General features: G+C 41.7%; 1 non-coding gene across 1 annotated transcript; it reads left to right on the top strand.

The window, feature by feature from the left end:
• Positions 1-9,003: 9,003 nt before the first annotated feature.
• On the top strand, positions 9,004-9,109 carry LOC142523536 (small nucleolar RNA R71). Its single transcript, XR_012814726.1, has one exon. It is a non-coding gene; the product is annotated as a small nucleolar RNA R71 (small nucleolar RNA).
• The last annotated feature ends 5,529 nt before the right edge of the window (positions 9,110-14,638 follow it).

Here is a 14,638-nt window from a genome sequence, read left to right as displayed (position 1 = left end):
CTGAGGAATGTATTTAACAATTATTCTTTTCAGTTATGAGATCTTCAGCAACGAAAATTTGATTGAGTGATTAATACTACTATGCTCAAAGAAAGATGCAAATAAAATGATTTAATAAGTAATGAATGAAAATTAATATCTAAAATGTTGTGTAAAATTCAATGAGAAATGAATTTGTTGGGAATTTCGGTTCACCTACCCCTCGTTAATTAATTAATTCATTCGATAGTGATTATATGCTTCCGACATGATTTCCTATTCAATTGAACACACTCTCTCGAGCTATGCCAAACTAATTCGACTCAATGGTAATTAAATGTTTTTAATTATTTATCAAGAGTGAATCGCATTTCGATTTATGAAATCCCCTAGTTTTCGACCCTAAGGACTATGACTATCGGCGCGTATCCAATTTTATATATCTATGTAAATTGTAGATCCACGGATTATACTATTCATTCATATCACAAGTTATTCTCTCGAACTCACTCGCAATGTAAAAACGTTGTTAAAGTTAGCTACGCTCTAACAACACAATAAAACAATAGTATAATCAAGAATAACGCAACAATCGAATATAAATTAATTCAAATCAAAGTTTGGGGTAGGCTCCCCTCAAATCCCAACAAATAATTAACGTTTAGCTACTAGAATTCATGATTGAAAATAAACAAAACACAGTTCAAATGCTAAAACTAAATAAGAAATACTAGAAGTGACGAAAAACGCGAAGAACGATGCCCGGAAAACTTCAAATCTTCAATCCAAGCGCGAAGTGCTCTCCAAGACTTGTGGCGGCTCTCCAATCAACTCTGAATCTCTCTCAATCATCCCAAAAGTCGTCCAATCCCCTTCCATATCAGCCATCTCCCTCCAATAAGGCAAGGAATCGCGCATGATATTTTTCCAAAAATAGGTGGCGCTCGGGCGGTAGAAAAGTACCGCTCGAAGCGCCACACCTTCTGTAAACTTGCTTGGGATGTGCGGCATTCGCGCTCGGGCGGTAGAAAACTACCGCTCGAGCGCCGACTCTTCTGTAATTTGGCCCTCGTAAGACATCTCTCGCGCCCGGGAGGTAGAAAATTACCGCCCGAGCGCCGACCTTTCTGTCAAGTTACTCAGCTGTTCATCTTTCGCGCCCGGGCGGTAAAAAATTACCGCTCGGGCGCCGCTCATTCCGTCCATTGCCTTCTATTTTGTACACTTTGCTCCATTTTTGGTTTTCCGACCATTTTTCCTGCAAATTCATCACCCAACAGTGAGACATGATAATATGCAAATGATTACTCTAAAATGAACAAAATGTAAATGAAATGCATGCATGCACAATGCAAACACAACTAAAACTAACGCAATAAAGCGCGTAAAAACCACACCTATCAACCACCTCATACTAACCCTTTGCTTGCCCTCAAGCAAAATAGGTTACAAACCACAACCAAAATACGAAACAAAACACAATACGGAGGATACTGAAACAACTAAAATGATGGTGAAGTAGCGAACCGGTATCTCCTGCCTCAGCGGGTGTTTGAACCACATCCATTTAGTCAAATCACAACATAAATTATTGCCCCCTTCAAAACATTGCACATCATTTGTTCTTTTCCAACAGAGTGTGGTTGTGTGTGCCGTGGATTTTTCTAGCTTATGTTTCAGACAAGTTTTATTCGCAAATCATGTGGGTTGCCAAATAGACAAGTCAACGCAAATCTCGCTCTCCTGAGTTCTGTTTCTATTTGGGACCGACCAGTAAACACATAAAGTGGTAGAATTTCATGGTAAAACATCAAAAGGCATGGGATCAATAGTTATAACTGCTCAACTAGCTTAGGGAGATTGGGAGTACGTAGATCATTTTCACTATGCCCTTGTCAGAAATTTTCTCTGACATTCCTCAACGCCTTACATCTCCTTCTTTTTAGCCTCTGGGATAGGATTTCATCCCTTTTCGGCTCCCCCACATCTTACATCCCCTTTATTATTCCAAATTTTTTTTTTGGGTGCATAGTTTTCTCATACGTACTCCCTAGGCTTTGGTGTATGTTTATTTATCTGGCATAAGGATGAATTTTCAGGTCCTATGCACGATTTGAAGGAGGATGTTTGATATGTACTCTTGATTTGCTACTCGAATTCATGCTACTGGTTAGTCCCTCATGTCAACAGACATTCATTCAAGTTCAACTCGCATCTAATGTTTCTCCGGCTCCCCTCACAGATTGTTTTGAACTTCACTGTCATCGACACCACTATTAAAATCCACTATGTGTGCATAACCAAAATTCAATAAACTTGGGGATTCACAACGAGTGATCAGACTAAATAACATGCAGTTCATTCATCCCACAATCATCATCGGCTACCAATTTACTAGTTTCACCATCACTGACACTCATGCAAGACAAATACGAACGCAAACAAATAAGAAGACGTACGACGACCCCCTCATACTAGACATGTGCAATGTCCCCATTGCACAAAAGACTCAGAACACAGAAATGCAAAAACAAATGCAGACTAATAAACATGAAAGCTAAAAACATGTTAGACTGAAACAACGATAAGAAAGAAAACAGAAAGCGGTAAATAAATAAAAGTGCAAAGAAGGGGAAACAGTAAACTCCCCTGGTCAAGACTCGTCATCGTCGTGCTCAGGTGGTGGCACTCCGGCAGCGTCCCCCTGCTGCTGGTAGTCGTACTGAAAATGGAACGGGGGAGGGGGTGGCATAGTCGGTGGGAAGGTGCCTGGGTCAATGCCCCCGTGTATGAGCAATAGTGCGCATCATGGAGTCCATTTGAGCTGCATGGTCAATGAGGTACGAGTTGATCTGATTTTGATGCGTCATGAAGGCGAGGGTTTCATCGATTTTTTCATTTTGGGGTCGCCTCCGGGGTTGTTGTGGCAGACGTCGTGGGACGGCAGTGCTTGATCCGCCGGCTTCCTCCTCCTGAGGGGGGAATTCACTGATTCGTGTAGCACATTTCCGCTGGAGGTCGTCCACACAAATAGGCTTCATAGGTTGCAACCACTCCTCATCATCGCGAAATACAACTCCCGCTCTAGCACACAACTCAGAGATGATGGTGGGAAAGAACAAGCTGACATGACCGTTGTGGGCGCTCAGTGTGATTTGCGAATTTATAAGTTTTCCCACATTGATGTCGTATCCCTCGGTCAAAGCATAAAGCAGCACCGCCCGCTCTTTCCGTACCTTGCTCTTATGCGAGACCGGCATCATCCTCCGAGCCACAAATAAATACCAAAGGGCAACTCCAGCTTTCAAATATTTCTCGTCAAAACAGCTTGGCGAGCCGCCCAATGGTTTCCACATCGCGCCCGAATGGCACAATGTTGCGAGAATAGTATCATAATTTGGGTTGGCGACTATTGTCTGGAAGCGAGAGTCGTCAACTTCCGCTGTCTCTAACAGTGCATTGATCGTAACCGAGTCATACGGTACATGTCTACCCCTAACAAAAACCATACCATCTCTCCCCTCCGCCGCATTGGCATAGAATTCGCGAACCACTGAGACTACCGCCGCCTTAGGTTGATTACCGAATTGTTCCCATTCACGCCTTTCCAAATCGACAATAATATCCAAGTGTCTATCCTCAAACTGTCTCCGGACTCCCCTCTCGGCTATAGGGTTTCGGTGAATTTTGGCATGCTCGTATCTAGCCCTAGCCTCCATACTAACAAAACGATGTCTATCAAAGGCGGAAGATGAAGTAGAGGAGCCGGGGTTACCTCTTTGTTTCTTGGGAGCCATGGTGTGTGAAGATGGAGATGGTGGGTGACCGGAGAGAGGAAGATTCTTGTTTTCCTAAGCCGATTGTTCCACTTTGCCAAGAATTCGAGCCCGGATTGAAGATCCTGCACCACAAAATCGAAAAAAAGGGGTGAGAGGAGTTAGGGATTTGGGGAGGGATTTTTCGCAGAATGTGAAGGGAAAAAGGGGTTCTCGCGTTTTTAAAGCAGGCGCGCTCGAGCGGTAAAAAACTACCGCTCGAGCGCCAGCCTCTCTGGAAAAAATTCTTGGGGCAAATGTTCGCGCTCGAGCGGTAAAAGAATACCGCCCGAGCGCCGAGCTCTCTGGACATTTTGCATTTTGTGGTCACGCTCGAGCGGTAGAAAATTACCGCCCGAGCGCCGAGCTCTCTGGACATTTTTTTTTTAAAAAAATGAAAACAAAACAACAGCAAAAGAAAATAAATAAATTGACACGAAAGAAAAATTAAGTCAAATGCAAGAGAAGGGAAAGAAAATAGTTCTCAATTTATAGTCGAGAGCTTGACTGTCGGTCCGTCTCAGTTCGGCATGTCTTGGAACCGGGTGATTCCAAGTTGTGGCTCAATTGTGCCGCCCATGTAGTGCTTCAGGCGCTGGGCATTGACCGTAAATGTCACATCCTTCCCATCTTTCAATTCTACAGCTCCCGATGGATAAACTTTCGAGATCACGAATGGACCGGACCATCGCGACTTCAATTTTCCGGGAAACAGTCGCAACCGGGAGTTGTAGAGCAGAACATTTTGTCCTTCTTTGAATTCTCTTTCAATGATCCGCTTATCATGAGCTTTCTTCGTCTTTTATTTGTATGACATGGCTAGATCATAGGCCAGATTTCGGAACTCTTCTAACTGATCCAATTGAAGCAAACGCTGTTCACCTGCATCAGTAAAATTAAAGCTCAGTGCTTTTGTGGCCCAGTATGCGCGATGCTCTAACTCTACAGGTAGATGACATGCTTTACCAAACAAAAGCCTATACGGTGTAGTGCCTATAGGTGTTTTAAAAGCAGTCCTATATGCCCAAAGAGCATCATCTAACCTCACCGACCAATCTTTCCTACTGACACCTACCACTTTCTCCAAAATTCGCTTTATCTCTCGGTTCGACACTTCCACTTGACCACTCGTCTGGGGGTGATAGGGGGTAGAGATCTTATGTGTGACACCATATTTGCTCAAAGGTTTTTCGAATAGTTTGTTGCAAAAATGTGTGCCACCATCACTAATGGCTGCTCGTGGTGTTCCAAATCGGTTAAAAATGTTTTTCTTTAAAAATTTTAGGACCACTTGAGCATCATTAGTGGCGTACGCTTCCGCCTCTGCCCACTTAGACACATAATCCACCGCAACCAAGATGTATTTTTTCGTGAAAGAACTGGAAAACGGTCCCATGAAGTCTATCCCCCACACCAAAAACCTCACACTCAATGATATTATTTAAAGGCATTTTATGACGGTTAGAGATGTTACCTGACCGCTGGCATTTATCACAATGTAGCACATAAGAACGAGCATCTTTAAAGAGGGTTGGCCAATAAAAGCCACATTCAAGTACCTTGGATGCCGTCCTTGTTGGTCCGAAATGACCACCTACCTCACGGTCATGGCAATGGTTGAGACTTTGATCGAACTCTTCCTCTGCAACACATCTTCTTATCATGGCATCTGCACAAATTTTGAACAAAAACGGTTCCTCCCAAAAATAGTATTTCACGTCAGAAAAGAATTTCTTTCGTTGGTGAAACGATAGGTTTGGTGGGGGTGTGCCTGTGACAAGAAAGTTAGCGAAATTTGCATGCCAAGGACAATTTCTCACCTCAAATAGTTGCTCATCAGAGAACCAATCATTGATAGCATGATCGACAGAATCATCACAAATAAATTTTAATCTAGATAAGTGATCTGCTACCACATTCTCAACACCTTTCTTGTCTTTGATTTCTAAGTCAAACTCTTGCAATAATAAAATCCACCGAAATAAGCGTGGTTTTGCATCTTTTTTAGCAAGTAAGTATTTAAGGGCAGAATGATCAGTGAATACAATTACTTTGGACAAAACAAGGTATGAATGAAATTTGTCAAGTGCAAATACTACTGCAAGTAATTCCTTTTCAGTTGTTGCATAATTCAATTGAGCCTCATCTAAGGTCTTAATTGCATAGTAAATTGTATGAAATACCTTGTTTTGCCGCTGGCCAAGTACGGCCCCCACTGCAGTGTCACTGGCGTCGCACATGATCTCGAAAGGTAGATCCCAATCCGGTGCTACCAATACAGGAGCCGTCACCAAGCGCTCCTTCAAATTCTCGTATGCCTGTAAACAGTCAGAATTGAAATCAAATGACACATCTTTCATAAGTAAGGAAGATAGAGGTTTGGAAATTTTTGAAAAATCTTTTATAAAACGCCGATAAAAATCGGCGTGGCCTAGAAAACTTCTAACTCCCTTTATGGAAGCCGGAGGTGGTAAGTTCTTGATGACTTCAACTTTCGCCTTATCCACCTCTATTCCGTGCTCCGAAATCTTATGCCCTAGGACAATTCCCTCTTGTACCATGAAATGGCACTTTTCCCAATTTAGCACCAAATTCGTCTCCTCACATCTCAACAACACCGCCTTCAAGTTCTGCAAACAGTCATCAAAAGAAGGGCCGAAAATAGAGAAGTCATCCATAAAAATTTCAAGAAAAGTTTCTATCATATCATGGAATATAGCGGTCATGAAACGTTGAAATGTGGCAGGGGCATTACAAAGACCAAACGGCATGAGGCGAAAAGCGAAAGTTCCATAAGGACAAGTGAATGTGGTTTTCTCTTGGTCCTCAGGTGCAATGGTGATTTGATTATACCCCGAATACCCATCTAGGAAACAATAAAACTCATGACCCGCTAACCTCTCAAGCATTTGATCAATAAAGGGAAGGGGAAAGTGGTCTTTTCGGGTGGCATCATTCAATTTCCTATAATCAATGCACACGCGCCATCCCGTAACAGTCCTGGTGGGTATTAGTTCATTATTATCATTTGTAATCACAGTAATCCCACTCTTTTTTGGCACACACTGAACCGGACTTACTCATGCACTATCAGATATGGGATATATAATACCTGCATCGAGAAGCTTAATCGTTTCTGCCTTTACTACCTCTTGCATCTTTTGATTCAATCTTCTCTGAGGTTGCACAAGAGGTGAGTACTTGTCTTCCATCAAGATCTTGTGCATGCAGACTGATGGATTTATCCCTTTGATATCCGCCACCTTCCACGCAAATGCACCCTTATGCGCTTTCAGAACCTCCAACAGTTTGTCTTTCCATCACATCTGTCAAAGCAACAGAAATAATGACAGGTAAAGTGTTATTCTCACCTAAGTAAACGTACTTGAGGTGTGGAGGCAACGGCTTTAGCTCAAGTGTTGGTGGCTCCTCGATGCTTGACCTTTGAGGGGTCAAATCTCTTATTTCTCCTAGATCCTCCAGTCGCATCCTCATTGGCCTTCTCCATGGATGGTTGGCATTAAAGTGTGCCACTATTTCAGCTTTTTCTTCATCCAATTCCTCTTCTCCCAATTCAGTAGTGATAGTGGCCTCCAAAGGGTCCCTAAGAGCATCCTGCACATAGTGAGACACAAGAGAGTCAAAAGCATCAATTCTAAAACAACTATCAGAGTGAAGTGTGTGCTTAAGTGCATTAAAAACATCAAAAGTAATCTCTTCCTCGCCCACTCTCAATCTCAACTTCCCTTCTTGCACATCAATCAGTGCCTTGTCAGTTGCAAGGAACGGTCTCCCCAAAATTAGAGGCATCTCTGTATCCTCCTCCATGTCGAGAACCATGAAATCCGCAGGAAAAATGAATTTGTCCACTTTCACTAGCACATCCTCAATCACTCCGCGGGGGTACTTGACAGATCTGTCAGCCAGTTGCAAGGACATCCTCGTCGGCTTAGGCTCTCCCAACCCAAGTTTCCTAAACACAGACAATGGCATAAGATTAATACTTGCACCAAGATCACATAACGCTTTATGAAAAACAACATCACCAATCATGCAAGGAATAGAGAAACTCCCTGGGTCTTTTAGTTTCGGTGGGATTTTGTTTTGCACCAAAGCAGAGCAATTTTCAGTTAAGTTCACTGTCATGTGATCCTCCAACTTCCTCTTATTAGCTAAAATGTCCTTCAAAAATTTAGCATAACTAGGCATTTGCATTAAAGCATCGGCGAAGGGAATATTGATATGTAATTTTTTAAATACCTCAAGAAACTTACCGAATTGTGCATCTAGTTTTGCTTTTTTCAATGCTGCAGAAAAAGGAGGAGGTATAACAATTTTTGGTTGTGCAGTGGGTGCTAGTGTAGAGTTAGAAGACTTGCCTTTAGATGTCGCAGTCTGCTCATCCAATGTTTGAGTTCTCTCTTTTTCTCTTGACTCTAAACTTTTCCACTCTTCAACTCGATGGCCTTCACTTGCTCTTTTGGATTAGTCTCTGTGTTACTTGGCAAGGTGCCCGGCTCTCTGTTTGTGATCATTTTTGCCAACTGCCCAATCTGGTTCCTCAAGCCCCTTTATCGATGCATCCTGATTCTGTAGTCTAGTCTCGGTAGACGAGATGAACTTAGACATCATCTGCTCCAAATTGGACTTCTCTTCTCTAGGAGGATCGGACCTGTACATCGGTTGTTTCCCATATGATTGTCCTCCTTGTGGTCTATTCTGGCTGTTTTTACCACCCCATGAGAAGTTTGGGTATTGCCTCCACCCCGGATTGTATGTGTTCGAATACGGGTCATTCCTTGGGCGGTTTTGGACCCCTACTTGATTTATTGGTGCCCCTTCTTGCACAAAAATGGATTGTCGTCTTGACAGTCCTTCGCATAGTGTTTCCCTCCACACTTGTCACAGAATATCTCTTGAAGACGCATTCGTCGTGCCACCCACATTCAAGCTGTCTAGTTTCCTGTTTAAAGCATCAAGTTGTGCAGTAATAGCGGAAAAATCAGTTACCTGGTGAATTCCTGCACTCTTCCGCTGGTTGTTTATTTCATATTGAGGGTGATAGCTGCTAGCAGCCATCTCCTCTAACAATTCATATCCTTTCTCCGCGGTTTTTCTCAACATGTTTCCACAAGCAGCAGCATCTATCATAGTACGGTTAGGAGTAAGCAAACCATAATAAAATGTTTGAACGACTAACCCAAGTGGTACCTCGTGATGCGGGCATCTTCGTAGTAGATCCTTGAAGCGTTCCCATGCCTCATATAAAGATTCCTGATCGAATTGAGCAAATGTCGTAATGTCTGCCCGCATCTTCATGGTCTTGGAGGGAGGGAAGTATTTGATGAGAAATTATTTCGCCATGTCCTCCCATGTAGCGATCGAACCTACAGGCAAACAATTTAACCACGCTTTAGCTTTATCACGTAAGGAGAAAGGAAATAAACGCAACCTAACAGCATCATCAGAAACTCCATTGAATTTAAAAGTATCGCAAATTTCAAGAAAATCCGTGATGTGCGTGTTTGGGTCATCTACTGCAGTTCCTCCAAATTGGACTGTGTTCTGAATCATCTGGATTATGGCTGGCTTGATTTCAAAGTGTTTTGCCCGCACGATAGGCCTCACAATGCTAGGGCGTGCACCCTCCAAAGAAGGTTGGGCATACTCCAGCATTGGTATGCGACGCGGTATCTCCACATGTCTATCTTCACGACGTTCCTCTTTTTGATCATTCAACTGCCTCTCCATCAGTTCTTTTAGCCTCTGCTGTTGTCTTCTCCTGCGGAAAGTTCTTTCGATTTCAGGATCAAACTCAAGCTCCACGTCAAGTGACTTTGGCATGCACTAGACAAGATATCTGGAATAAAATATGGAGTGTTAGCTCAAGACAAATAAAATAACGCTAAAGAAAACAACTAAAAATAAAATTGTGGATTAACAGTCCCCGGCAACGGCGCCAAAAACTTGATCGAGCAAAACTTTGCACTGTAAAATCCCCAATAGAAATATGGTTTTGTATGCTCAAAATTTATCGCAAGTGCACGATGTCAAGTAATAGTATAATATATGTGAGTACGAGTATCGTTCCACTGAGGACTGTATTTAACAATTATTCTTTTCAGTTATGAGATCTTCAGCAACGAAAATTTGATTGAGTGATTAATACTACTATGCTCAAAGAAAGATGCAAATAAAATGATTTAATAAGTAATGAATGAAAATTAATATCTAAAATGTTGTGTAAAATTCAATGAGAAATGAATTTGTTGGGAATTTCGGTTCACCTACCCCTCGTTAATTAATTAATTCGTTCGATAGTGATTATATGCTTCCGACAGGATTTCCTATTCAATTGAACACACTCTCTCGAGCTATGCCAAACTAATTCGACTCAATGGTAATTAAATGTTTTTAATTATTTATCAAGAGTGAATCGCATTTCGATTTATGAAATCCCCTAGTTTTCGACCCTAAGGACTATGACTATCGGCGCGTATCCAATTTTATATATCTATGTAAATTGTAGATCCACGGATTATACTATTCATTCCTATCACAAGTTATTCTCTCGAACTCACTCGCAATGTAAAAACGTTGTTAAAGTTAGCTACGCTCTAACAACACAATAAAACAATAGTATAATCAAGAATAACGCAACAATCGAATATAAATTAATTCAAATCAAAGTTTGGGGTAGGCTCCCCTCAAATCCCAACAAATAATTAACGTTTAGCTACTAGAATTCATGATTGAAAATAAACAAAACACAGTTCAAATGCTAAAACTAAATAAGAAATACTAGAAGTGACGAAAAACGCGAAGAACGATGCCCGGAAAACTTCAAATCTTCAATCCAAGCGCGAAGTGCTCTCCAAGACTTGTGGCGGCTCTCCAATCAACTCTGAATCTCTCTCAATCATCCCAAAAGTCGTCCAATCCCCTTCCATATCAGCCATCTCCCTCCACTAAGGCAAGGAATCGCGCATGATATTTTTCCAAAAATAGGTGGCGCTCGGGCGGTAGAAAAGTACCGCTCGAGCGCCACACCTTCTGTAATAAGACATCTCTCGCGCCCGGACGGTAGAAAATTACCGCCCGAGCGCCGACCTCTCTGTCAAGTTACGCAGCTGTTCATCTTTCGCGCCCGGGCGGTAAAAAATTACCGCTCGGGCGCCGCTCATTCCGTCCATTGCCTTCTATTTTGTACACTTTGCTCCATTTTTGGTTTTCCGACCATTTTTCCTGCAAATTCATCACCCAACAGTGAGACATGATAATATGCAAATGATTACTCTAAAATGAACAAAATGTAAATGAAATGCATGCATGCACAATGCAAACACAACTAAAACTAACGCAATAAAGCGCGTAAAAACCACACCTATCAACATCTTTGTCAGAGTATCCCAAATAACTTTGGTTGTTTTTATCTCAGAGATACTTGACAAAACTTCGTCTGTTGTAGCCAAGTGTAGATTGGCAACAACATTATCATTCATTTCATTCCACTTTTCATCGTCCGTAATTTTCACCGGTCTATCTCCAATAGCCATCAAGCAACTTTCCTTTCTTAAAACTGCTTGTATCTTTATTTTGCATAGCATAAAATTGCTTCCGTTGAACTTTGTTATCTCGTACCTTCCCGCCATTATGTATGCAACAATTTAGTAGACTGGACAAAATTAATCCCGTCTTAATAAAAAATCTCAAAAAAACTTTTCTGATGTGGAAGATCAGTCTAGACTGCAACCACAGAGCATACTCAGAATTTTAAGAAATTTTAAACCAAGGCTCTGATACCACTGTTGGTCCCACTTGCTGAATTTTGAGATAATAAACCCGAAAATAAAGAATAAACTGGACACCGAGATTTACGTGGAAAACCCCTAAAAATTATTAGGGTAAAAACCACGGACAAGATGAAAAGAATTCCATTATAATATTTTGCGGTGTACAACTCACTCACTGTGTTTCCAAAGAGAACACACACTCTCTTAATACAGGAGAACAAAACACCTCACAAATATTATAGAACTAAGCACTCAAATACTATTAGATGAGAGAAAACTCGAAGAAGAGATGATTTCAGAATGAATGGGGGAGCTCTATTTATAGAGCCCCTTGTCCGTGTGAAGACGCATATAAAACACGTGTTCCATGCAGAGGCCCTGTAACTTCTTGCTTGAAAATTTGCGGAAAATTAAAAATTTTCTTTTTAAAAGAACTTAAATGGCCTCATTCATAAAATCACTGGTGAATCAAGTTCAATATTTCAAAATATTGCAGCGGAAGAAAATAAAGTTTGCCAAAAATCACAATTTAAAAATATCCAACGACTGATAAAATATTTGCGGAATAAAATAACAACTGCTGCTCTGAGGTCCTCGGGTGCCACTACTGCCGACCCAAGCTGGCTCATTGGTCCCCGCCCTCGGCCCTGACCTCATCAGTACCTACAACAATCAAGTCTAGTGAGCCTAAAGACTCAGCATGCATATACCGCAGGTAACGAGTAAAAATCTGAATTAAAATATGCATGAGTTAACATATCCTGTCCTGAGGCATGCTGAAAATAATCTGTACTGAGCAATCATAATACGTGCATAACTGAACTGATAATCACAGTAAAAAAGATGTTTGCTCCTTGGAGCCTGTACTGAAATAACTGATAAAATTTTCTGTTGAGATTATGTTTTACGCCTGTGGCCACTGCACTAAGCTGAACTGATCGGTAACTGGCTACCGGGGAGGCTGAAACTGAACTGAGCTGGCCGGTCACTGACGACCGGGTGGTACCATACTGAACTGATCGGTCACTGGCGACCGTATAAAATAACACTCCCACATAGTGAATGAACCACAAGCCATATCGCATAAATCTCAAAAATAATCATTTTCTATTTAATGCACGTAAAATAATTAACTGGCATAATGAAAATGTCCGGTAATTTTACCAACTGGATTGGATTGGATCGTCCCCAGGCTCGCTGCAACCTAACTGTGCTATGAAAAATATACAATAGCTTAAACTTGACCAACTATGCAATTTACGTTCAAAAGATGCGACTATGACGCCTAATGACTTCGTATTTAGTCATGACTCCGAACCAACCTGAACCGACACCGAACCGACGTATATTCATGATTAAAATACGCTGAAAAATCATAAAATGATGCTCCTAAAATGATAGGGTGGAAATCTAGGTGGAATGGAGGTCAAAACACGAAACGCTCTTTCGAGAGTCAATTTGGCACATCGCACCGTAAATTCTCGTACGACCTCAAAAATGATCCAAATGACAAACGGTCAAAAAAATGACCTTCCTAACTCAATGAGGCACTGTCCAGTCCAAGTCCATGGGCTAAAAGCCAACCAAGAACTCGAACGAGCCACCGAACCGACATAGCAACTTGCTGTAATTTTCCAGCAACTGTACAATCGTGTAACTTGTGTTGTTTTCGAGACTACCGGCCATTGGGGCGTGAAACACCGACCAGAGACTCTTACCAACATCTCAAGGAGTGATTTGAACCATAGCTAAGGGCCCTAGGCCAGCCACAATCCGCGTCACACCAAAACTCAACCGAAACTCCAACCGAGAACCAACGTGCATGCGTGTGTAGTGTTTTGCTTAGATCGATGTCTTGCGTCGTTCCAGTGGCCATTTGATTGACCATGGCACGATCTAGACATATAGGGGCATGGTATGAACCGTGGCTATGGGCCATAGGCCAACCAAGATCCATACCAAGCAACCAAAAACCGAAACCATATGCTGAACCAATGAAGAAGCCGAATGGGGAAAGGGGCTGTTCTTGTTGATTTGATTAAAACCGATGCACCATGGACCAAGACACCAAAAGGGCGACTTAGTCACGTCTTAGACATGCTAGGGGAGTGATCCAACCATGGCTATAGGCCCTTGGGGCAGCCAAGATCATATCCTTCCTCCTTGACAACCAAACTGAATTTTCGAACTCAAAAAGGGACACAAATGGTGTTGCTGTCATTTCTTGCTTTCCAGCGAGCATGGGCTGAAACCGATGGACAAATGTGGTCCTAATGCATCCTATTACATGTATATAAGTCGCCTTGGGAGCCTTGGAGTCGAACCAATCACCTGAAACTCACAAACCAAAAGAAACCGTGAAGCTTGCCAAGGAAAATTCGAAAATTCTGCATGTGTTGTTTCAAAATGTTTTGACATGGATCTCGATTTTTGCTTGAGTAAACATAATCATGTACTGAAAAATAAATGATAATATGACTTGATTGAGGTTTGAAAGAAATCTAGACATGCCTGGTTTCGTTTCGAAAGAAAACGAACGAAACGACGACGACGCGGCACGGAGGAGGTGGAGCGCTTCTCTTGTTTTCTTTACTCTCGATTTTTCTCTCTACTCTAAGGCTATGAACTCACGACTTTTCTACACTGAAAATGGATCTGAATGATGAGGTATTTCGGTGGTGAGGGAGGGGAGATAAGTGGTTATGGGAGTGAGGGGGATAGGTGCAAGATATAAGGAAAGATATCAAGACTAAGTCTCCTAAATTTGAATTTTGAATGGTTGTTTGATATCAAATCTATGTTGGGTGTTTCTAGAATGGTGATGGCCGATTTTTACATGCTAGACTAGGATAGGATAATGCTAATTAGATCATTAAATGGTGCTAGAAAGATCAAAGAATTATCTTCCTAATTAAATACAAGAAAGGGTCAAAGGTGGCAAGGCAAATGAATTGTTTAATAGTCTAAGGGGGTGGCTGAAATTCACTAAATAAAAGGAAGGGAAAAATAATTATCTAGTGAATTAATAACCCTTAAAAACTTTACTAATCC

The sequence above is a fragment of the Primulina tabacum genome, chromosome 13 (assembly GCF_025594145.1).
Source record: "Primulina tabacum isolate GXHZ01 chromosome 13, ASM2559414v2, whole genome shotgun sequence".
Lineage (NCBI taxonomy): Eukaryota > Viridiplantae > Streptophyta > Magnoliopsida > Lamiales > Gesneriaceae > Primulina > Primulina tabacum.
This window is presented reverse-complemented; position numbering and strand designations above follow the sequence as displayed.